Consider the following 26,008-nt stretch of genomic DNA (forward strand, 5'->3'; position numbering starts at 1 on the left):
TTACTGAGATTTATATAGCATTTATTATGTTTATATTAATGTCCAGCTGTAATTAATACTTGTATTTAATGCTGGGTTGACATGTGGCGCATCCACAGCGTTTCAACCCAGTTTTATATATATATATATATATATATATATATATATATATATATATATATATATATATATATGAGCTATTGTTTCGCATTACTTGAAATCCGTATAAGGATTTACGAGCCATTTTACAATATCAATTTCTAACTACTCACGAATGAATTATCGTAACTGAAAACCGCAGATACAACCATTAAAATGAAGATGTTTTTAAAAATTAAATCCTCTCTTAATATATTTAGTGGGTAACATTAGTTACTCTCTAATCGTATTTAATTAGCGTTAATTATCGTTGAAAATTATGGAATGTCAAATTATCATCAATAACGTTCGAAAGTCCAATTTGTATTTCTCTAATTATTTCCCTAGTCGACATATTATAGCTTATAATCATTTTGTTTCAAATAATTAAACAAACTCGTAAAAAACCTCGAAGGAAGAAAAATAATGCAAATTGTATTAAACATGTTGGAATCTAGAATAAAATTATAAGGAAAACACATATATAATATGCACTTATCAATAACCTAGCTCGTTTTCTAACACTAATTCATACGCAACCTGCCCGACGCATTTAACAATTCTAGATTGACACATGATAGAGTTCTTATTTCATATTGCTTATTTAGTACTCTTACATATGAAGACCATCAATATATAGGTTACTCTTGTAACAGCCCTAAATTTTACCGACCAAAACAATAAACTAGAGATGAAAAATTCACGGCTGTCACTCCACACTTAGCTTAAAATGCCAAGTGCAAGGTAAATACAGAATCAATCTTTAAAAACTAAGTACATATCTCAAAACTTTATCAAATAATCAAAACATTGCAGCGGAAGACTTAAGTCTTATAAAATCTAAAACAATAAATATATTTCAAATCCAATGATATTATAAAATTATAAATAGATTAAGACGGAGTCTTTATTCAAAATCCTTCCACGCTCATACTAATCCCCGGATCCAGTATGCACCCATGCAGCATCTCAAGCATCTCAATTGTACCTATCAACTGTACCCAAAACATAAATAGATACATGTTCCAGTGGGGGAACGAACCAAAACATAAGGACGTTAGCAAAAGCTGAGTTTTGAGAAAATAAGAAGAAATGATAAACTCATAATAGAACAATATTATAAACTTTACAAGCTCCAAAAATCAGTAAGAAAAAAATTATAATCAAAAACCAACATTATCGTAAATCCAACAACAATTATTAAATCGTTCAAAGTCCACAACTTTCACCACTTGTGTGCCAAGGTCCTACCCTTGACACGGTCTAGTGGTATCACATGTGCTTGGTCAGACTTATAAGAATGCGCATCTCTCACATTTGGGCAGTTAATAGGATGAGGCTGCCAAAGGAGAAAGTCTAACCCCCTAACGAGTGGGGGCCGGTCAAACCCCACCCAAATGGAACTCGGGCCAAGAGTTCAGATTTCGGGACGTAATCCCAGGGATGTCTTAGACGCACCTTAAAACCTGCTAGACCAACAGAACTCCCAGACTCTGCTACATAATCACCAAGACGGCTTACGCCAAAAAATTTCCAACTGGTGACCCATAGTCACATAGAAAAATATTTAAAAAAAAAATTCAGAAAAGCTAATATAAATTCATCGTTACCATAAGTATGTAAAAACTCTTTAAATGTTAAAGCGAACATGCTCTTAATTTTTTTAAAAAAAGGGTAAAAGTCCTTACCTCAAAGGCGACCAATTACGGCTAAACTTAATAGAAAAATTCTCTCTCTTCAAATCCGCAAGCTACAAGTATAAAAGTTGCCCGATCATTACACCATTCCATATCAACAAAACAATCTCTACTTTGCTATATAGACTCATTATTTATTAAGTTCGCCCGGTTACACTCATATTGTGAATAACCCATCACATAGCTCTTCTTAAATTTCTCATTCATTCGCCCTTGCCAAGGTCAAAGGACGGACGACCACTAGAACACATCCCTGAACCATAAAATTTATTCACTATATGTCAGCAAAAGCTTAGACGCAAAGATTACATAGTAAAGCTGACTTCATTGCATCGTCAATTCGTCACCATCATACTAATATAACCAAGAGTAGCTTATCATTGCCTGCTACACTAAATTAATCATCCAAGTCTTAATTTCATTACACTTAGTAAGATCCCAACAACTAAATTGCCAACCAACTAGATAAAAACCAATAATCCAACAAGGCCATCTTAAGTAAATCACCCTAAGTTATCCCTGCAAACCTTATTCAATATATACCACATCAATATAACCGCAACATGTGACGACGACTGTCATTACGACAACAACGATGAAATTCCCAAAACATAACCAGTCAATCATACACTCTTGACCCAAGTCAATGAATCCTAATTCTCATACACTTGCCCAATACCGATATAACTTATCCCAAATATTACTGATGTAAAACACATTATAATCTCGACCTTAAAGTACAAATCGTGAAATATTATATACAAAAAAAACGATTTACCAAATTGAGGAATAGAACGACGATAAATAAAATACTTACAATTTGACAGTTTGCAACAGAGGAAATAAGGAATTATCAGGAGTCGTGGCTATCAGCTAACTTAGGTGTGCTGCAAGATCAGTATGAGTTGAAAAAGATGAAGGCAAATTAAGGGGGTGTTTTGTTGGACATATTGGAATGGAATGGAATGGATTTGATCCATTCCATTGTTTGGTTGGGGTGATTTGGAATGGAGTTAGATACCCAATGGATTCTAACTCCACCCCAACCCCTTGGAATCCCATACCCACCATCCTCCCTTGGATTCAAACTTCATTCCCTCCTTCTATAATTTATGATGAACCAAACAAGATTAGACAAGTATGGATTTAGAACCCCATACCACCATACTATCAAACTCCATTTCATTCCATTCCGACTTGTTGAACCAAATGACCCCTAAGAGAATGGAGGGCGTTGTGTGAATGAGGGAAAAGTAACAAGGGTTTTTTTTTTTTTTTTTGAAGCAAACAAGGGTTTTAATTCGGGAATGAGGTAACCGACTAAGATGAAGGTTTTGTTAAAGTATTTTACTTTTTTTTCCTTTTAAAAATAAAATTCACTTCCGAACGATTTAAAACTCATATACTCTATATTGGAAAACTCAAATAATTTTATTTGTCGTAGCCATTGGCAATTAAAACTTTCCAGACTGAAATAAGAAGATAAACCCATGTAAATAATCCGGAAAATAATGGGGGTATTACAGACTTCCCTCCTTAAAATAAAACTTCGTTCCCGAAGCTTAAACCTTACACTAAATCAAACAAATATCCAAAAATCCGCCAACTCTTATCTCACCTATCCGGAAGACTCCCAAAATGAAAACGCCAGCTTAATGAAATCTTAATCTCACCATTTTACATCTGCTAATTTCATGAAATATTACCAATCAACCATAAGCCACAACCTTCTCATATTTCCTGAACTCCAAGATAAAAGCGTCACTAGCTACAAAACTAAGAGCATGCCGGATAGAAATATATTTTTTTTATGAAGCACAAACCCATTTGACCAAGTTCCATATTTCAGATGTTCAAATAAAAATGAGTAAATAAATATATAAAAATAAAAGTTCTTGGAAATGGTCAATGTGAACAACCAAACTACCACCGAAGTAGACAATCGTACCGTTCAGTAACAACCAGCACACAAGCGAAGCACTCCACCAGTGAGTAGCATAACCATACCAATGACGTCAGGTCAGATAACAAGTATTATGCATTAAACACAATGTATACCAAATATTATGCATAACCAAAAGCGAAGTAGTAAATAGCACGAGAATAACTTTATAGCCAGCCTTAAACAATGACACTCATGTATGAAGATCATAAAATAAAAGTAAGCGTACAACGACACAATGTATACCAAATATTATGCATAACCAAAAGCGAAGTAGTAAGCGTGAGTTTTATTTTTTTAAAACGAGTTGGATCGCCGCACGCGGCATCCAACATTTTTTGTTTGTAGCAGTTGTGGTTGTGGACGATTGTACAACTATTGTTTAATCCGCTAAATAATATAGAAAACTGTTTAAATTTGATATAAAAAAATGTAAAAGAACTTTACGTTATTTATGATTTTTTTAACCTAGGTCGAGTAGGCATAGGATAAGAGCATGAGCAATAGAGAGGATGGTATGATTCTCTTATTTGTTCTTTCACCATCTCATTTTTTGACATATCACTTTTACTATGACCCACCTTCATTTTCGCTATGTTTATCTTCCTCTCTATATTTTTGTCCACAATAGAGAGGATCCTCTTATCCATCCTCTACCCATTTGATGCGTGACTAATATATGATGTTTTGCACTTCATTTCACACACATTTCAGAGCTCAATTGAGTAGTTTATGCTACTATTTCCCTTGTTTCGTGAATTTCTTCCTTTTCGTGTGATTTTGTAGGAATATGAAGAATATGGCGGAAAATGGACCAAATCCGTCCCTAAGTGCTTAGCATAGGATTGGACATAAGGAGAATGCTCGAGGAACAAACTTGGCACGCATTTCGGAGCTTGAAAGACGAATTTGGAAGCGAACTATCAGCTACATCAGTCGACCGACCGTGCCCAGTGGTCGGTCGACCAACAGTGCTGTAGCAGAACTCTCAGAACGTGAACAGTAGCATGCAAGAGCCCGATAGTTGGTCGGTCGACTGCTACCGATGGTCGGCCGACTTCCTCTTGAATCTGACGGAAATTAAAAGATTATTAAAAGCCCATTGTATTTAAGTTTAGGAAATTAGGTTACGTTACTTCTTCTATATAACGTAACATAACCCTCCTGTATCAGGCATCTAGGTTTTCATTGTGACACCCTCATTTATCGCGGAAAAGTAAACACGTAATTCTAGAATAAAACTGCATGGATATGTTTGTAATAGGTTCATTTGGGTAAAAACCTGTAATTTTTAAAAACCTGAACCTGTTATAAAGATATCCAAATTGGAAGGTGTCAAACATACAAGGTCTAACTAGAAGTTTCATAACATAACCATCGCTAAAGTCGCGAATAACAAATTATACAACCAAATGTAAAGAGGGAGACATATGTCCCTAAAATGTATGTGACATTAATTCGTCGAGTAACTCGGAATAGTTACCTTACGCTAGCAAAGAGACAAGTAATAACTTGAGAAAGCTTCTAAAACCCAAAATTACTCTTCATCTTCAACCACATATGAGCCACCTAAAATAATTAGGTGAAAGGACGATATTAACGAATTATCGTTATATAAAAATATGATACGGAAATTAATTTAATTATATTTTAAATAAACCAAACAAGCGTCAAAACAAATTATAGACACGGCTCTAAAATTATAATGACAACCTCAAACTCGGCCTAACCACCAACTACACATGGCCTCAAACTCGTGACTTAGCTAGGCCACTGCCTAGGCCACGGCCTGGCCACTGCTAAGCTACAGCCAGGCCACAACTAGGCCACTGTAGGCTACGACCAAAACAACCAGCTACTACTCCACCTAATGGACCACCCAACCATAAACAAAGGAAAGGAAGAAAGGGGAAAAAACAGAGGTATGAGTACCCCGTGTCCAACCCAACACCACCCCGTTCAACTCTCCCCCCCACGGCCGCTAAGCGCCAAAGAACCATCCCTACCAACACCTATTATGGCTGACCAGACAGGCCATTTCTACCGCCTTCCACCATCCCAAAACAGTCCTAGAAATGTATACAACCATCTCCAAGTCTCAACCAATATTCATCCCAAAACAATCCCTGCATGTCAGTATACACCGTCTTAAATATACCACTTACTAACTAGCATCCCAAATGATCCCTAGAGGTCAGTATACACCGTCTCAATCATCTCCACATATCAGTATACACCGTCTCAACTATACAACAAACTAATTAACATCCATAAGGATCCCTATATATAATTATACACCGTCTCAACTATAAAACAGAATAACCAGCTTTCAAAATACACATATTTAACAAGTAAAATCGAGTACCTATAATTGTTACCTTTTTCCGATTGAACTAATCATTTATGACTAACAAATCTTATACAAGACCGTCTATCTTAGCATCTACAACCGTCTTATAATAAATAAAGCTGAAAGTATAAATTGCGTTTGTAAAAATACTTGACGAAAATGAATGTTACTTACATCGGAATGACGGGAACGACGAAAGGAGCGCTATGGAACAAAAATAGTTGAAAACGGATAAGGAACGAAGCACCGACGTCGATTAACATATCAAATTTTAAAAAGGAAAGAAAACTCGCCCAAAAGAAGAAAAAAGAACGAAGAAGAAGAAAAGAGTGCGTTCGTGAAATGAGACAGCAGCCTGCTAGCCTGCTATTTATTATACGTACGTTTCTTCGTCGTTAAGAAATTTCGCTCGTTTTTAAAACCGTCTCGAGTTAATAAAATCGGTTTTAGTAAAAGTGTCAGTAATAAAACGGAATCAATAATAAATAAATTTAATGAGTGAAAATAAAATAAACTCAGCCAGCTAACGGAAATAATAGGAATTCGATTCGAATCGGAGTTATTAACGATTTTTACTAAATTAGCGGAGTTTAACGAAATTTGATAATTTAGCAAAATAACTCAAAATAGCTAATTGGATGACTTTTCCTAAATCCGTTTTGAATCCACTAAGGGCCGACTTTCATAAAGGACTCGTAAAAGGATCGGAAATTATTAAATAAATAAACTCGAACTAACTTCAATAAACTCGAACTAACTTTAAATAAACTTATTAATGATTATTAAAATTAACGTATCGAATTATGATGAAATTAATTAATTAGCTAAGCATATATATATATATATATATATATATATATATATATAAATCGTTAAATGATGTAATTAAATTCAAAATAGCAATTAAAAGAATTTTACTCGTGACTTAGTTAGGCCACTGCCTAGGCCACGGCCAGGCCACTGCTAAGCTACAGCCAAGCCACAACTAGGCCACTGTAGGCTACGACCAAAACAACCAGCTACTACTCCACCTAATGGACCACCCAACCATAAACAAAGGAAAGGAAGAAAGGGGAAAAAAACAGGGGTATGAGTACCCCGTGTCCAACCCAACACCACCCCGTTCAACTCTCCCTCCCCACGGCCGCTAGCGACCAAAGAACCATCCCTACCAACACCTATTATGGCTGACCAGACATGCCATTTCTACCGCCTTCCACCATCCCAAAACAGTCCTAGCAATGTATACAACCATCTCCAAGTCTCAACCAATATTCATCCCAAAACAATCCCTGCATGTCAGTATACACCGTCTTAAATATACCACTTACTAACTAGCATCCCAAATGATCCCTAGAGGTCAGTATACACCGTCTCAATCATCTCCACATATCAGTATACACCGTCTCAACTATACAACAAACTAATTAACATCCATAAGGATCCCTATATATAATTATACACCGTCTCAACTATAAAACAGACTAACCAGCTTTCAAAATACACATATTTAACAAGTATAATCGAGTAACCTATAATTGTTACCTTTTTCCGATTGAACTAATCATTTATGACTAACAAATCTTATACAAGACCGTCTATCTTAGCATCTACAACCGTCTTATAATAAATAAAGCTGAAAGTATAAATTCCGTTTGTAAAAATACTTGACGAAAATGAATGTTACTTACATCGGAATGACGAGAACGACGAAAGGAGCGCTATGGAACAAAAATAGTTGAAAACGGATAAGGAACGAAGCACCGACGTCGATTAACATATCAAATTTTAAAAAGGAAAGAAAACTCGCCCAAAAGAAGAAAAAAGAACGAAGAAGAAGAAAAGAGTGCGTTCGTGAAATGAGACAGCAGCCTGCTAGCCTGCTATTTATTATACGTACGTTTCTTCGTCGTTAAGAAATTTCGCTCGTTTTTAAAACTGTCTCGAGTTAATAAAATCGGTTTTAGTAAAAGTTTCAGTAATAAAACGGAATCAATAATAAATAAATTTAATGAGTGAAAATAAAATAAACTCGGCCCTACTAACGGAAATAATAGGAATTCGATTCGAATCGGAGTTATTAACGATTTTTACTAAATTAGCGGAGTTTAACGAAATTTGATAATTTAGCAAAATAACTCAAAATAGCTAATTGGATGACTTTTCCTAAATCCGTTTTGAATCCACTAAGGGCCGACTTTCATAAAGGACTCGTAAAAGGATCGGAAATTATTAAATAAATAAACTCGAACTAACTTCAATAAACTCGAACTAACTTTAAATAAACTTATTAATGATTATTAAAATTAACGTATCGAATTATGATGAAATTAATTAATTAGCTAAGCATATATATATATATATATATATATATATAAATCGTTAAATGATGTAATTAAATTCAAAATAGCAATTAAAAGAATTTTACTCGTGACTTAGCTAGGCCACTGCCTAGGCCACGGCCAGGCCACTGCTAAGCTACAGCCAGGCCACAACTAGGCCACTGTAGGCTACGACCAAAACAACCAGCTACTACTCCACCTAATGGACCACCCAACCATAAACAAAGGAAAGGAAGAAAGGGGAAAAAAACAGGGGTATGAGTACCCCGTGTCCAACCCAACACCACCCCGTTCAACTCTCCCTCCCCCACGGCTGCTAAGCAGCCAGCAACCATCCCTACCAACACCTATTATGGCTGATCAGACATGCCATTTCTACCGCCTTCCACCATCCCAAAACAGTCCTAGCAATGTATACAACCATCTCCAAGTCTCAACCAATATTCATCCCAAAACAATCCCTGCATGTCAGTATACACCGTCTTAAATATACCACTTACTAACTAGCATCCCAAATGATCCCTAGAGGTCAGTATACACCGTCTCAATCATCTCCACATATCAGTATACACCGTCTCAACTATACAACAAACTAATTAACATCCATAAGGATCCCTATATATAATTATACACCGTCTCAACTATAAAACAGACTAACCAGCTTTCAAAATACACATATTTAACAAGTATAATCGAGTAACCTATAATTGTTACCTTTTTCCGATTGAACTAATCATTTATGACTAACAAATCTTATACAAGACCGTCTATCTTAGCATCTACAACCGTCTTATAATAAATAAAGCTGAAAGTATAAATTGCGTTTGTAAAAATACATGACGAAAATGAATGTTACTTACATCGGAATGACGAGAACGACGAAAGGAGCGCTATGGAACAAAAATAGTTGAAAACGGATAAGGAACGAAGCACCGACGTCGATTAACAGATCAAATTTTAAAAAGGAAAGAAAACTCGCCCAAAAGAAGAAAAAAGAACGAAGAAGAAGAAAAGAGTCCAAAAACCTGCAATTTCAAAAATTTTCTAACTAAACCATTCACAACCAATTCCAACTCAAGAAGAGTGTCAAAAACCCTTCAACAACTGATAAACTAATTTACATACATAACTAAAGACGCGGAAATATAAGGATACAATCCAAAAATAGAAAAGGGAGACATATGTCCCTTCAAATAATATACAAACCAAAAGTATAAAAGGTTACTAATAGAATAGCCAAAACTAGGTCCAAGGTTCCTTGCTCACTAGCCCGTCTGTGACCCCAACTAAGCATCAACAACCTGTCAATCGCATTTTATACAAACACGAAAGCCACAATTCAGTGGGGAGTAACTTCGAGTCCTCCCAGCCACGAATCGTCAAAATTAATGTAACATGTAAACAATTTGATAAACCATTTACTTATCATGTATTCTAACAAATGACCCCTAACTGACCAAACTAAACTATCATGTGAATCATATAATTCAAATTGTAATCCAAACTTTATCAACTGTAACCGGCTTACATCTCACCTATTACAGTTCATAAAATCACCATACAAGAAAGAGCAATATATCAAAGACAGGCATAAGTTCTTAGTACGGTCAATAGTCACTTTGTAACTCAAGTCTATACCACGAGGTAGGGAAGGTAATCGAACCGGTATCTTGGCTCAGCGGTTACTATTAAGAAAACATGGCCAAGAGACAACACAACCCTAGCCTAAAATCTGCGCAGACCTAGACATGCGGATACACACCACCGCACCCAAGACCCACAACTTTTTTTTAAAACAAAGTGAAGTGAGTACCCTAAGGACACCACCGAAGGGTTGGCTAGTACTTAAGCTGACCCCATACTATCAAAATTAGTACCTGAGGTCATGCCCCAACTTGGATATAAATCCACTAGTCAGGAACACAAAGGCTATCAAGCAGTGAACATATACTCGTCAGATACTATAAAGACCTATCTATGATGAAGGCCGAAATACTCACCTAGGACCTAGTCACAACTAGTCCTAGCTTGAATACTTTAGCCCACACCACACAAGACTCACCACACAAGTCAAGTAAGACACCCACTTAACCTTAAGAGAGCAAAAAGTCCTACTTACCAACCTAAATGCTAACATTCTATCATGAGAAAGGCTATATAAATATCTATTTACAGCATACAATCCAACAGTTCCTCAATAAGAATTCAATACTAACTTCCAATTCTAGCAATTTTAACAATATTAAAGGCTTTAGGGGAATCTAGGGCCATTACTACAAAATAAGAAGCTATTTAAATTCAACTAACTAAATAAGAAGCTATTTAAATTCAACTAATTACACATATGAAATAGAGATATAATAAATGGCCTAAAACAAGAAAAAGGCCGATTATCTAATTCATTCAACCGAATTTTTACCCGCAACCCCTGACCTGCGCAGTGCGGGTCAAATTGTGGCTGACCAATCACTCAATTAACTGACATCGCATCAGTCAAAGGGACTAAAGCTCAGTTTTCGGCACAATCAACAAAACATTACAATTATCGCTATAAAATTCATTTTGAGCCTATTATTTACAAATTCATTTTGTAAACTATCCTAACATGTGATAACTATTAACATAAGCATAGTTTTATCATTAACATACTTTTTATTACATGAATCAATTCAAAATACTACCCCTTTGTTACTTATATTAGTTATAACATTACTCAAACTAAAATGACCAATATTGTACGAAAACCGCAAAACAAGCACGGACCAACCCGGGCAGCCGTGGGCCTGCCTCGGGCACCGCCTGCCACGGCCTTTGCCGTCCCCCCTACACCACCTTATTTTTCCATTTTTGTTTAGTAAAAGACCGTCTGAAAACTAATTAATCGTCCCCAATTCAACTTTAATAATTTAAACTAACAAAAGGCACAAATTAAACATGCATACAACAAATTTATCATGTGAAAACTACTACTCAAGTAAAAATCACCAAACATACAAAAAATCAAAAACATGTGACGATCTTTCGTCGAGTAGCTCGAAATATGTTACCTTAAGCTAGAAAAAAGAGCAATTAGCACCTCAAACCCAAACCCTAACTAGCAACTATCCGCTATCTTCTACAATATACGAGTCCCCGAACTCGTCTTCCAATCCTTCACCTAAATAAACAATTAAAACACAATAATTAAACAAAAATACCGAATTTCCGAAAATTGGTCTTAAAATAACTTAATGAAAACTGAAATTAGAACATACTAAGTCGTAGATCTCGGCGAGGGGATTCCGGAAAGGTAAATTATGCGAAAAACGGACGAGTAACGAAGAAATTGTGACGAAAATGAGCTTGAAATTGTGAAAATGGTGTTTTGGGAAAGATAAGGATGAAGAACAAAGGAAAATCAGAAAAAAAAGAGTAAAGTGGAAGGGGAGCCGTGTAAGAGGAAAAGAAAGGACGGGATTCGGGTTTGAGTCGGGATTTTTCGAGTCGGTTTTGACTCGTTTCGATAATAATTAAATCCGTAAGTCAAATGCAAATTCCGTCAAGTCCAAAGTCTTTAAACACGAGATTACAATAAAATTGAGTATTCATACGACCCACTTCCAAATTCGTTTACCCAACGTTCAAACGAATTGTCATTTTCCCCCCGATACGCCCTTATTTCGAAATAAAAGATTTTACACGGTTTAAACTATTTTTAAACATTTCAAAACTATCAAAATAAATACTTTTCTTCAAAATATAATAAAATTATATTTCTTTGAATTATTTTTACTTTAAATACATTATTGTCAAATTTTACTTGATTAATTAATTATTTTCGATTATATTAACGGTCCGAAATTTACGGGGCGTTACAATCACCCCTCCTTTTAAAAAGTTTCGCCCTCGAAACTTGGAAGGAGAAATTATAGCAATAAGAAAATATAGGTATCTTTTCAATGAAACGGTGATACTCTTGTTGATCAGACAAGAACACCCATATTCATATCAAGATATAAAAATATTTCTACACCCATAAATGAGAAAACCCATTATTGGGACGTCTCCAACAACGAGATTTAACATTCACTAATGTTAAAACCATTGAAAATCATGAAAGCATTTCAAACTTTTAGTTTAAAATTCTATAATAAGAATAATATCTTTACTAATTATGATTAAATATGGCTTAGTAACTCGGAAAAAGTAAGAAAAAGAATACCTTATGGAAATAAATCAAAATTTCATTTTCAAATCTTTAAAAATAGGTTAGGTTTGCAGAAGTGACTTAAACTTTTATGAATGAATTGAAACTGGTGGCTTGAAAATTTAGAAGTTGTACAACACGGAAAATAACTTAGATAGCATATAAAACAAAGTATATTAAGATGATTCAAATTTAACTAATCAAAAAGAGCTATAATGAATTTCATGGGGTAAGAATTGAAGTCAAAATTACAAGGATGTCAAAGATAGAGTTTCATAGATTACCAACATCAAACTTACGAGAGGAGTATGATAATGTAAGGAAGAGAGATATGAGCGGTAACGCTCTTGATCAAGGAAGAATGGAGATTAGACACCAAGGAAACACCAGACACTCTTATCTCAAATAACAACATCACTCAAAACGGCTCCGAAAACTTCCTAACTACCAAACTCATAACCACACCACTCCCAAGGGTTTCCTCAATCGCTTATGTTACCTTTCCCTATCATATTCCCTGGAACAAGATATTTCACTATAATTGTGATCTCATCGTTCCAAATCCTCAAACATCCAGAAACAACTTCCACAAGCCTAAGGTCAAGACTTCCAACAAAGCTGTATTTGTATCCCACTAGTGTCAACTATGGGTTCCTCAAAAAGTAAACCTTCAATCAAGAGTCCCAATACCATGCTCTAAACTCCAAGAGAAGGTTCCTCAAATATTCCACAAGGTTCTTATTTCAAAACAAGGTAGTAACATACCAACCTCAAATTATGAAAAATCAATAGGATCTCAAGTTTCTCTATCCTTTTACTTATTAAGGATTCTCAAAAGCAGAACTACACCCAGCTCCAACATCGTCTCATCATCCCAAGCACTCAATGCGACCTCAAGGTCTATAAAACTATAGGATTAGCAAATTCTTCTCAATACTAAGTCTCTCTCAACTCAAGAACTCTCAAGAGCCAACTAATACCACATCACATCACCAATCCATTCTGGTCATCAACATCTCCAAGGTGTATTCTTTCAAATTGATAACCTAAACTTACTTACCATCAAATTCTCAAGGTACAAGGTCATAATTGTAACAACACTTTATCACCTCAGGATTCCTAAAACCATAAATTGAAATTATGTTCCTTAGCCTAACAACTGGTGTCATCCATACCCTTACCCTTTCTAGTTACCAAAACAAGTGCTAAAACCTCCCAATAATGTAGCTTACTCTCACTCTCATGCCATACCTCAAGTAGTAATCAATATCACTCACTAAAACTAACTAAATAATCCCACCTTTAACATTTCTCACACGGTAACATATACATTATCAAACCTTCATCTCCAAAGTGATTATAGAAGCCAAACACAAACTTGACTACTTAGCCAATCCTATATCCTCAAGTCACATCTCACTAACTCCGTAAACATGGTCACAAGGTACCAACTATACTAAGGAGATAAGGAGTGATAGAGAAACGGTAAAATATTTCCGAAGGGTGCATGAATCCGATAAATTAGGAAACTAAGGAGTCGGTCCGTAAAGATAACGGTTGACAAAAATAAGAGGTATTCGAGTTAAGAAGATATCTAGGGCAAGAAGAAGATACATAAACTTTGGCATAAGAACAGGGTTCAACAAACGTTAAAGAAAAGGAAAGGAGAATAGAAGCGGCACAATGAAAGGGTTACCGCTTACCAAACACTCATCAAAGCTTAAGATTGATATGATAAGGTTACACTACTAAGGTGCTCAACAAAGCCCCAAAAATCTACCAAATTATAATACTAACAAGGACTCCACAATGGTAGGTATTCCTCAACTCAATTGGTTTTAAGAGCCAAAATCAATTCACCACACAAATTCATTTGTTACCACCCATGTCCCAAAGTATCTCCTTTGCAATTCTCATCATCGAACTTCACTTACTATGTCATTCCCAAGTACCATGGCTTGTTTACTCCCTCATCTCACGACTTAATACTTCTAGTCTCCGATACCATAAATTAGAATCACATCTTTGAACTCACGAACTACATCGAACAACATTCCACCAAAATTCCCAAATTCAGATATGATTAATAAGGTCAACAAGGGCTACTCTATACTAGATTTGGTCAACTCAAAAGGTTTAACAAACTAACTAATTTCAAAGTATGATACCAATCCATTAAACAACGTCCATGACCTATCGTATTCCTTTCAAGGCCTACCAAGATTGGGCTAACTATCATTCCTTTAATTCTCCACAAGAAACATCGAGACTCTCAAAAGACATAAATCCCAAAGTGTTTCACAACTCACTAGACTCCCATATCAAGCACAACTAACAAGACTAACCAAAGGATCCCAAGTTATATTCTCTTATACAACTCAAACCTTAAACAATCAATTTCTCAACTCGTTCTCACCCTCCAATGATACATTCTCTCAAAACCGGGTTCTCTTGAACAAGGGAATTATCCTACGGAATAAAAGGAAGATGTCCACATGGGCTTTATTATAAGAAGAAAACGAACCTAAGATGAATCGGGAGAAAGAATTGAAAGGTAGTTACCAAGGCAAGAGAAGAGGAATTTGAAATACGAATAAACAACGAGATTGGAAGACTAAGGTAAGATTGCATTATCTACATCTATTGGAGAGCCATCTTACAAAAGAAAAAAAAATCAATTAGTACCTAACAATTAGCAATCACAAACAGACTACCACATAAAATCCTAAATCTACCCATCCTACCCTTCTCTCAAGTTTATTATTTAAAGGTCAAGTGATTCTAAGTGGGTTGCACAAACGTGTGTCACAGTTGGTATCAGAGCCTATTGCTCTCGACGAAGAAAAGAGTGCGTTCGTGAAATGAGACAGCAGCCTGCTAGCCTGCTATTTATTATACGTACGTTTCTTCGTCGTTAAGAAATTTCGCTCGTTTTTAAAACCGTCTCGAGTTAATAAAATCGGTTTTAGTAAAAGTTTCAGTAATAAAACGGAATCAATAATAAATAAATTTAATGAGTGAAAATAAAATAAACTCAGCCAGCTAACGGAAATAATAGGAATTCGATTCGAATCGGAGTTATTAACGATTTTTACTAAATTAGCGGATTTTAACGAAATTTGATAATTTAGCAAAATAACTCAAAATAGCTAATTGGATGACTTTTCCTAAATCCGTTTTGAATCCACTAAGGGCCGACTTTCATAAAGGACTCGTAAAAGGATCGGAAATTATTAAATAAATAAACTCGAACTAACTTCAATAAACTCGAACTAACTTTAAATAAACTTATTAATGATTATTAAATTAACGTATCGAATTATGATGAAATTAATTAATTAGCTAAGCATATATATATAAATCGTTAAATGATGTAATTAAATTCAAAATAGCAATTAAAAGAATTTTATCCAACTTAATAAAATACGGGGTGTTACATTCATATTACATTACTTTAGTTTTCATTCACATTCAATTCATACTTTAGTTAACAATAAAGTTCTTATTGCGGATCTATTCTTCACTTGTTCCAATTTCGGTAATCCTTGTTCTTATTCTTCAATTTATTTGCTGTTTTATTAGTTTAGAAATTGCTAGTGTAGATCCCTTGAACCCTAGATTATTTTATGCGTTATTATTGCTACAATTATTCGATCATGTCTTTATTTATAGTTTTTACGAATTTCATTGTTGTTATTATCGTTATTATGTCTAGCTAAATCACCCCTTGCTAGGATGTAGGCGAACTTAGCGTAGATGGCATACGAATAGGTGACCCCCGGATTAGGGCTTGGTTGACCGACTGGCTTACCTGGTCGGTCGACTGAGTCGGGTGGTCGGTCGACTGGGGTAGCTGGTCGGTCGACCACCTTCGTGTCTGATTTGCTTCGTTTGATTCGTTAAGTGCAATATCTATCAATGAGACCTAGCGGAGACTTGTTAGATGTTTAGTTTTGACCAACCCGTAGATCGAAAGATAGGGAAGGACTTAGATTAACGAATTAAGATGGCTAAATTGCTAGACTGAAAGGTAGGTGATTTAGGCATTAGGATTACTAACGAAAGTTAGTATTAGTGACACCTAGGGACTAATAGCATGGACCGAGAGGGGCTATTAGTTGATTTGGACCGAGAGGACTTGTCATACCCATCACCCACGACTGTATTTCGAGACCTACCTAGACTTATGTGTCATCGAAGCTGTAGTGAGATGATCATCCTAGCTCCTTTTTATTATTGGTTTACGTCATTTTCTTTACCGCTTTTTCATCTTTTATTTGCATTTAGTTTTAATCTATTTGCCTTAGAATTAGTTCCAAATCAAAATCCCCCTCATTGTTACCCTAAGACTAGAATATTAAACAATAGAAACTCCTCCGCCTCTCTGTGGTTCGACCCTGTTACCACTAACTTCTGTTAGTTTTAATAGGTTTTATAAATATTTTATTTGGTGCACACAACGACAGGTATCAAATTTTGGCGCCGTTGCCGGGGAGGCAGCGCTAGTTTTTATTGTTTTATTATTTTAGTCTTTTTCTTAGTTTAAGGAGCTTTTGTTCCTTAACCTTTTCTTATTGTTTTTGTGTAATTTTATCTTATGCGCATGTCTCAACAAGGCGAATTATTTCCCCTTGATCTCGAGCTTGAGAGGACTTTGCGCGTGAAGAGGAGATTATTTTAAGAACAACAGTCCGAGGAAGAGCCTAGTTCTCGGACAAGTTTCTACGAGAACGAGTTGTTTGAAGAAAACCCACCATCATCTCCAGTTTCTTCAACCGATACCGTTACCTCACCAGATTTTCTAGAGATGGCTGAAGAAGCAAGTATAGCTAGTCACTCCGAGCCAACAACTACGAATCTCTATAAGGGATTCGCATTACCAGGGACGGAGAGAAAATTCGAGCCAAAACCGTCTTATATCAACTTGGTTGAGAGAAACCAATTCGGGGGGGCTGCAAATGAAGATGCAGCTAAGCATACAGAGATATTTATTGATTATTGTTGTTCCATACCCCCACCAGCAGATGTGACCCAGGACCAGGTAAAGGAGACGATGTTTATATTCTCACTCCCTGATGCTGTTAGGGAGTGGTACAGAGACCTGGATCGAGCTGCTAATGGGATCACTGACTGGAATTCTTTGGCCCTAGCATTCTACAAGAAATATTTCTTTGCCTCGAAGACTAATGCAATTAGAGCTCAGATCACGAGCTTTAAACATGGTCCTGATGAGAATTTTCATGAGGCGTGGGTCCGTTTCAAGAAGCTGGTGCGAACTATTCCGCACCATGGGTTCGGTAAATGGAGCCTATGCCATCAGTTTTATAATGGGCTTTATGACGATCAGAGGGTTATCCTGGATGCGGCAGCTAATGGCAAATTCCAGGAGAATGTTGGAGAAACTAAGGGGTGGAAAATCATTGATGATATAGCCACCCATAAAGCTGAGTATGGAAATTCCAGGGGAAATCAAAGGAGAGCTGCTGAATCCCCTTCTGTAGCTGCATTAGAGGCTCTTACGGCGAGATTTGATAAGTACGAGTTGGAAGGAGCTTCAAAAGGAGGGATTTATCAAGTGAATGTTGTGTCAGACGGTCCTTTCGTCTGCAAGAGATGTGGAAGAGATGGTCATGTAGCTGATTTTTGTACCACTCCTAATGAGATGTGTGCTGCTTTCCAACACTATAGGCAGACGAACACGTATTTTGAGCCGAATGTTCATCCGAATCTGAGGTGGTCTAGCCAGAATGTCCAAAATCCGACTCCACCTCCGCAGCAGCAGAACTACGTGCCCCTGCATAAGCAGCAGCAACCGTACCAAAAGCCTCCGTATGTCCCGCTTGCCAGCCAAAGAAGTAGATCCCATGGCTCCGATTTTGCCGAGTTGAAAAATCTGTTGCTAAAGGAGTCTCAAGCTAGAGAAGCTGGTATGAAAATTTTGGAGTCTCAGATTGCTCCACTAGCTAACAAGAATGCAACTCGAGCTCCTGGGCAACTACCATCGCAGCCGGACCAAAAGAAGGAGACCCTTAATGCTATTACTACTAGAAGTGGGTCTACACTTGAGGGTCCTACAGTTGAAAATGCTAAAGGAAAGAAAAAGGCTGCTGAAAAGGGGAAGAAACAGAAGACGTATAGCAGCACTAGCAGTCGACCGACCGTCACAAGCGGTCGACCGACCACCCCCACTGTTCCAGAAGTGGTTTCTTATGTTTCTGAAAATTCGGGTAAGATTGACCCTGGTCGACCGACCGAGGAGGGTGGTCGACCGACCACCCACGCTGCTGATTCCGAGTTGTTTCGTCCCTCTATGCCCGATAACTTGAGGGATTTTCTGTTCTGGAGTGAGAGTACTCCGAGATTCTTGAGGCAAGCTCCAAATGCGGATGGTTCCATTCCAGTCCCATATCCGGAGAGGCTGATTCCGACCAAAGAACAGGTATCCTTTGATAGATTTAAAGATGTGATTCGTAGTTTAAATGTTCAGGTACCTTTCCTTGAGTTGGTCAATCAAGTGCCCGCTTACATGAAATTCATGAAGCAGCTTTTAACTAAAAAGCGGTCACTTGAGCCAGTCCAGTCTGTAGCATTTACTGAGGAGTCTAGCTCCTATCTTACCCAGACTGCCCCCCGGAAATTAGCTGATCCGGGTAGTTTCTCTGTCCCATGTTCTATTGGCACCTTTCCCATAGAGAAAATCTTATGTGATTTGGGGGCTAGCATTAGTGTCATGCCCTTATGTCTAGCAAAAAAATTAGGTCTGACCAAATTTACCGTGACCAACATGACTGTTCAGATGGCTGATCGCTCTGCGGTCCAGCCAATAGGAGTCTTAGAGGACATTCCTGTCCAAATAGGGAAATTCTTTTTCCCTGTTGACTTTATTGTCCTGGATATGCCCGAGGATGCCCATATCCCCATTAACTTAGGGAGACCATTTCGGCACACTGCTGGTGCAGTTATTGATGTTGGCTTAGGGACCTTGACCTTTAGAGTGGGCAAACAGTCCATTGTTTTTGCTCAAACCGCTAGGAAGAAGGATCCCATGTGGGCTGTTTCATGCAATGCTATTTCTGTTAAACCGTCATATGTGGTCATTTCTGATGTTCCTACTTTATTGCTTGTACCCATTATTCCTGCTGTCGTGACACCTCCGTCCCAGATAGGGAGCAAATTGGAGGACGATTTGTCTATTTCATCTATTGCAGGAGCTGGTTGTGCAAAGAGGTGGCCTTGGATGCTTGAGTTATGGCACTGACGAGGAGCCTGAGGAGGATGAGCCGGCCAAAGTTACAGTTTATGACTTGGAGCTTAAGGAGTCAGACGACAAGTGGGAAGATGCGTCAGATGTGGATCCGTCGGAAGATGTTGTTGATTGGACTGCTGAGAAGATAACCACCGTGGAGGGTAATTCGTGTAGCCAGAAGCCATGGTCGGAGATTTTCCGCATTTTTCGCGGATAAACATTTTATTGCTTGAGTTTTTAAGACAATTTATCGCATTTAAGACCTTTTACTGTTTTTGGTTTGCACGAGACTTCGCTTTGTTTGGTTTGTTTTAGGATTTTAAGACTATAGACTGTTTTTATTGGGTTTGCGCGAATTTTGGGCGCGTATATATTGTGCATTTCCAGGTTTGTAGACCATGATAACTCAATCTATAGAGTTATTTCGAAGAAAACAAAGTCTGCGTCAGGTGAAGCAGTCGATCGACCAGTACCAGCGGTCGATGGACCACTAATACTGCTGTTACCTGTTTTGGCGATCATGCTTGGTCGTCTCGTGAAGCGTGAATGGGCATTCTAGGGAGTTTTTCTCTCTATTCTTTCCCTTTCACTTTTGTTCTCGTTTTCTTCTACTTTAAATTCCATGCACATATTTCCCGCCCAAATTCTTTTATTTCCGAATGATGTTTGCTTTTCTGTCTTTCAGGTATTTTATGGTAGCACTGCTGGCTACCAAGACCTCCTAGATCGAGCTGGTTTGGGGAGGTTTCCGTTTGCGCTTAAATCTTGTGAGTTCCCGACATCTTTTTCTCTTATGTCATTATTTAGTTGTAGTTCTTTAAATGCAAATTCCCATTTCCTTTTTCGCTTCTTATACATGATTTTGCACGATGGGGACATTGTGTGATTTGGTTTGGGGAAGGGTTTTGCATTGCATAGCATTCATTTGTTTTTGCATTCACGTTTAATTATTCTGTTTGCATTGTTTTTTTAATTTCTCCATATATACCAAAATACCAAAAAAATTGAAAAATTTCAAAAAAATTCAAAAAAATTGCACGTTTACTTTTGCATGTAGGTCGAGTCGGAACGGTAGTATTTCAATGATGACATTGCATTTGCATTTGTTTATGCCTAAGCCGTGCTTAATTGACATGTTATTAGTAGAATCATATATGCATAGTCTACGAGTTTTCGTTAAATATCTTGCTGAACTTGAGACTTGACTTTGATTTTTGGCAAACTACATCATTTTCTGAGTTATTAGAGCCTATAACTAGTGTCATCTGTGACCGGCTTATCTAGGATTGTGAGTAGTTTCTCCTTATGAGACATGTTACATTAATTTGCATAAATATGAACTTAATCTGCTTAATACCCATACGCATTTTGTTTGTGGTTTGTTGACACATGTGGAAGAGGACTCCTTTTCTCATTTTACCCATAAGCCCCTCATCAGCCAAATTAGCCTTTTTGTCCCATGAACTACATACTAAAATTAGCCTACCTTATCCGAGCTAGTAATGGTGTTCTTGGGAATGTGCTTAATGCTATTTGGTTATATGCTCAATTGAGGGATTGGTGAAATGATGAGAAGGAAAAGAAGAAGAATAAAAAAAAAAAAAAAAAAAAAAAAACAGAATTCGAAAAAAAAATTGTATCAGACCCGACATTCAGTCGACCGACCGTCTCCTACGGTCAGTCGACCAGGTTACTGCAAATTCGAAAAAATCACATGTTGCAATTGTTATGCTTTGGTGATTTTCACTCCCTTGTTATCATTTATATTCTTTGGAGAGTTGAATTTTATGGAGGTTGTGAGTTTTGTGCTTCAATTTGGCACCATATTGTATCATTTATATTGAGTTTGAAGTTGGGATTCGCTTATAGTTTGGATTGTAGTACTAGCTTGGCTTATAACTCCTCATATCCAAATTTATCTTAGCCCCTTCTTACCCATAGCCTCACATATCCATATTTACCTCGGCATGTGTCATGGTCACTTGTTTGGTTGGAATGCGTATGTACGGTTGTAGAGATTGTTTTCATATTAGACTGCAGGCATGTTTTCATAGGTCGTAGTTAGGTGAGTGTCACCACAGAATTTACTTCTTTCTATCTTTTACATATTCTCACCCTTGCTTATTTGAGTGATTGAGCGGCCCATGAGAGTCCAATTAGATAAGTCTCTATAGTTGACAGTTCAGCAGTTTTTAACGACTACATAACTCGTTTGCACGATTCACATTACTAATTGATTGTTAATTTGTAGCATTAAATTGGTTTAGGCTTTACGGTTTGCATTTCGCTCTGAGATTGGAATCGTTCCATTAGGTTCATAGATCGAGTCTAATTCTTGCTTGGGGACAAGCAAGGGTTTGGTTTGGAAAAGTTTGATACGTGTCTAATATATGATGTTTTGCACTTCATTTCACAAGCATTTCAGAGCTCAATTGAGTAGTTTATGCTACTATTTCCCTTGTTTCGTGTATTTCTTCCTTTTCGTGTGATTTTGTAGGAATATGAAGAATATGGCGGAAAATGGACCAAATCCGTCCCTAAGTGCTTAGCATAGGATTAGACATAAGGAGAATGCTCGAGGAACAAACTTGGCACGCATTTCGGAGCTTGAAAGACGAATTTGGAAGCGAACTATCAGCTACATCAGTCGACCGACCGTGCCCAGTGGTCGGTCGACCAACAGTGTTGTAGCAGAACTCTCAGAACGTGAATAGTAGCATGCAAGAGCCCGATAGTTGGTCGGTCGACTGCTACCGATGGTCGGTCGACTGCCTCTTGAATCTGACGGAAATTAAAAGATTAGTAAAAGCCCATTGTATTTAAGTTTAGGAAATTAGATTACGTTACTTCTTCTATATAACGTAACATAACCCTCCTGTATCAGGCATATAGGTTTTCATATTACGTTACTTTAGTTTTCATTCACAATCAATTCATACTTTAGTTAACAATAAAGTTCTTATTGCGGATCTATTCTTCACTTGTTCCAATTTCGGTAATCCTTGTTCTTATTCTTCAATTTATTTGTTGTTTTATTAGTTTAGAAATTTCTAGTTTAGATCCCTTGAACCCTAGATTATTTTATGGGTTATTATTGCTACAATTATTCGATCATGTCTTTCTTTATAGTTTTTACGAATTTCATTGTTGTTATTATCGTTATTATGTCTAGCTAAATCACCCTTGCTAGGATGTAGGCGAACTTAGCATAGATGGCATACGAATAGGTGACCCCTGGATTAGGGCTTGGTCGACCGACTGGCTTACCTGGTCGGTCGACTGAGTCGGGTGGTCGGTCGACTGGGGTAGCTGGTCGGTCGACCACCTTCGTGTCTGATTTGCTTCGTTTGATTCGTTAAGTGCAATATTTATTAATGAGACCTAGCGGAGACTTGTTAGATGCTTAGTTTTGACCAACCCGTCGATCGAAAGATAGGGAAGGACTTAGATTAACGAATTAAGACGGCTAAATTGATAGACTGAAAGGTAAGTTATTTAGGCATTAGGATTACTAACGAAAGTTAGTATTAGTGACACCTAGGGACTAATAGCATAGACCGAGATGGGCTATTAGTTGACTTGGACCGAGAGGACTTGTCATACCCATCACCTATGACTGTATTTCGAGACCTACCTAGACTTATGTGCCATCGAAGTTGTAGTGAGACGATCATCCTAGCTCCTTTTTATTATTGGTTTACATCATTTTCTTTACCGCTTTTTCATCTTTTATTTGCATTTAGTTTTAATCTATTTGCGTTAGAATTAGTTCCAAATCAAAATCCCCCTCATTGTTACCCTAATACTAGAATATTAAACAATAGAAACTCCTCCGCCTCTCTGTGGTTCGACCATGTTACCACTAACTTCTGTTAGTTTTAATAAGTTTTATAAATATTATTTTTGGTGCACACAACGACAGGTATCACCATTTATGAACATTTTAACTTTTTACAAAAGAAAACAAAATAAAGAAAAATAATTCACATGGAAAAATATTATGTCCTCTATTCAACTCCACTCTACCACTTTACTTTTTCACGTTCGTCAACGCGTATTTTACGCGATAAATATCATTAGCTACGTATTTGAAAAAATTATAAAAGTTAGATATTTTTAATGTACCTGTAAATACGAATCAAACAAGATCCCACATGAATATATTTTCACTTATGTATTAAGAGAAAATCGAGAATGAATGTGTACTTGTGAATAGTGTAGGAAATGAAAACAGGTAAAGTGATGTTGAATGGAGGGTCAATGCTATACTTCCTCTAAAATTAGAAGAAGTAGAGAACATCCTCTTGCTAAGAGGATGTTCCATACATCTCCACAATAGAAATGACCTCCTCTTAAAGGAGAGAGAGTGCTAAGAGGATGTGTAATCCTCTCTATTGTGGGTGCTCTAAGAAAACTAAATAGGAAAGAAATAAATGTATTTCTTGTAAAGAAAAGTAAAAGTGATAGGATATTACAATTTTTCACAAAACCGAAAAGTTTGACCGTTAATCCACAGAAAAATATAAAACTTTGAACGATAAAATTTACATATTTAGTTGTATTATGAAAATATATTTCATAAATTATATTTTTTGCAAAAAAACAAAATTATATATAAAGGAAGAAAAACGCGGTCAAAGTGTCGCCTCGAAGACCATCCAAAAGCAAGTGGGTAGTTTGGATTGGATTGGAGGGAGTAACAAACAATAAACGGAAGGAGCAGACATTGTTTTGGGATTATCAGGGGGAGTGCAGGAGTAAGAGTAATCATCTGGGATCCCTCTATACAGCGGTCTCTGAATGTGTCACTATTCCCAACCGCTCTCTGACGGCCAAGTATATTTGCAGTCTTTAGTCCTGTGTGACACAACGACATTCCAATCAACTGTTAAAGCGAAAAAAAGTACAGTTTTATGGAAAATGAAAGGGAAGAGTAATGAAAAAAATACCACTGGAGAAAGAGTAATTAAAAAAACCCACTGGAGAACAGAGCAAGACTGTCGAAGGAAGACTCGCATGATGAAAGAGAGAACCAAGTAAGGGTAAAAAACTAAAACAGCCGTTGACAATGGCTGCAGATTCACAAATTGTTTGGACTACAATGGTGCGTAATTTGGGCAGGAGAGAAAAAGGGGAGCGAAGGTTTGAGAAAGAGTAAAATAAGCGATAAAGGCGGCGAATGAAGGATACAAGAATATGGAAGGAGGAAGCTTTAGCGAATGCCGCTACAAAATGTATCCAAACACATTCAAAAACTATCAAAGCTTCCATCTTTGTAATGTAACTCCTAAATATAGAAAGAATTTATTGTACAATATACTTACAACCGTGAAAGTTGAACTATTTTTGGTTTTTGAAACTTTGAAGACAAAACGCCGGCATTCCCAACGTTCTCATTCCATTTAGACCTGCAAAGCAAAAGTGTTTTGGGGAAAGAGTACAAACAAATAAAATTAGTCACAGTTGTATCGATACAAATAGGACTGAGATGGTCTTGTATTAATATAACGCGCGGCGAGCCCAGTGCAAGAAAATCTCCTCCCTCATACACATGAACCAACTAAAAACTGAAATCAAGGGAACAACTATGTCATATTCAGAATCAGTCTCATGTTATTCATATAAGAATTTTTTGTGTTATCGATATTTGCTATCAATTCTGACCATCATCTAAAGGAATGTTAAATAAAGGGAGAGTAGAAAAAAGGGAGGAAAAAAAACGTCGAGAAACTTCCTGGTACAGATGCATATGCTGAAGGATATGTGGAGCATGAAGTCATGAACATCCATAGATCAGGCTCAACTGCTCCTTCACAGAGTGAATAAGTTCTGCTCTAACTCCTGGATCACTTCCGCCAATAGTGGGGGCATAGAGTAAAACACAAATTAAATAACAAGGTGTATGCAAACGAGCAAAAAAATACGATCTCTAAGCTCAAAAGACATGTTATTTCATCGAACAGCTGATATACGAAAATGGTAGGAAGCGAAATTAGAATAAAAGTTTCGGTAGTTAGCTATGTTTTATCACCAACCATTATAAAAAAAAGTTCACAAAAAGTAAAATGTTTCTACAAATTAACTTACAAGCAATCCGTATGACAGAGATGCGACTGCAGAAACCCGAA

General features: G+C 36.9%; 1 long non-coding RNA gene across 1 annotated transcript; it reads right to left on the bottom strand.

Moving 5' to 3' along the window:
* Window positions 1-9,683: 9,683 nt before the first annotated feature.
* LOC141629435 (uncharacterized) lies at window positions 9,684-11,823 on the bottom strand. The gene is made up of 3 exons (XR_012537284.1): window positions 11,703-11,823; window positions 11,496-11,605; window positions 9,684-9,749 (listed from the first exon to the last, which is right to left on the bottom strand). It is a non-coding gene; the product is annotated as an uncharacterized LOC141629435 (long non-coding RNA).
* Between the last annotated feature and the right edge of the window lie 14,185 nt (window positions 11,824-26,008).

The sequence above is a fragment of the Silene latifolia genome, chromosome 2 (genome assembly GCF_048544455.1).
Source record: "Silene latifolia isolate original U9 population chromosome 2, ASM4854445v1, whole genome shotgun sequence".
Lineage (NCBI taxonomy): Eukaryota > Viridiplantae > Streptophyta > Magnoliopsida > Caryophyllales > Caryophyllaceae > Silene > Silene latifolia.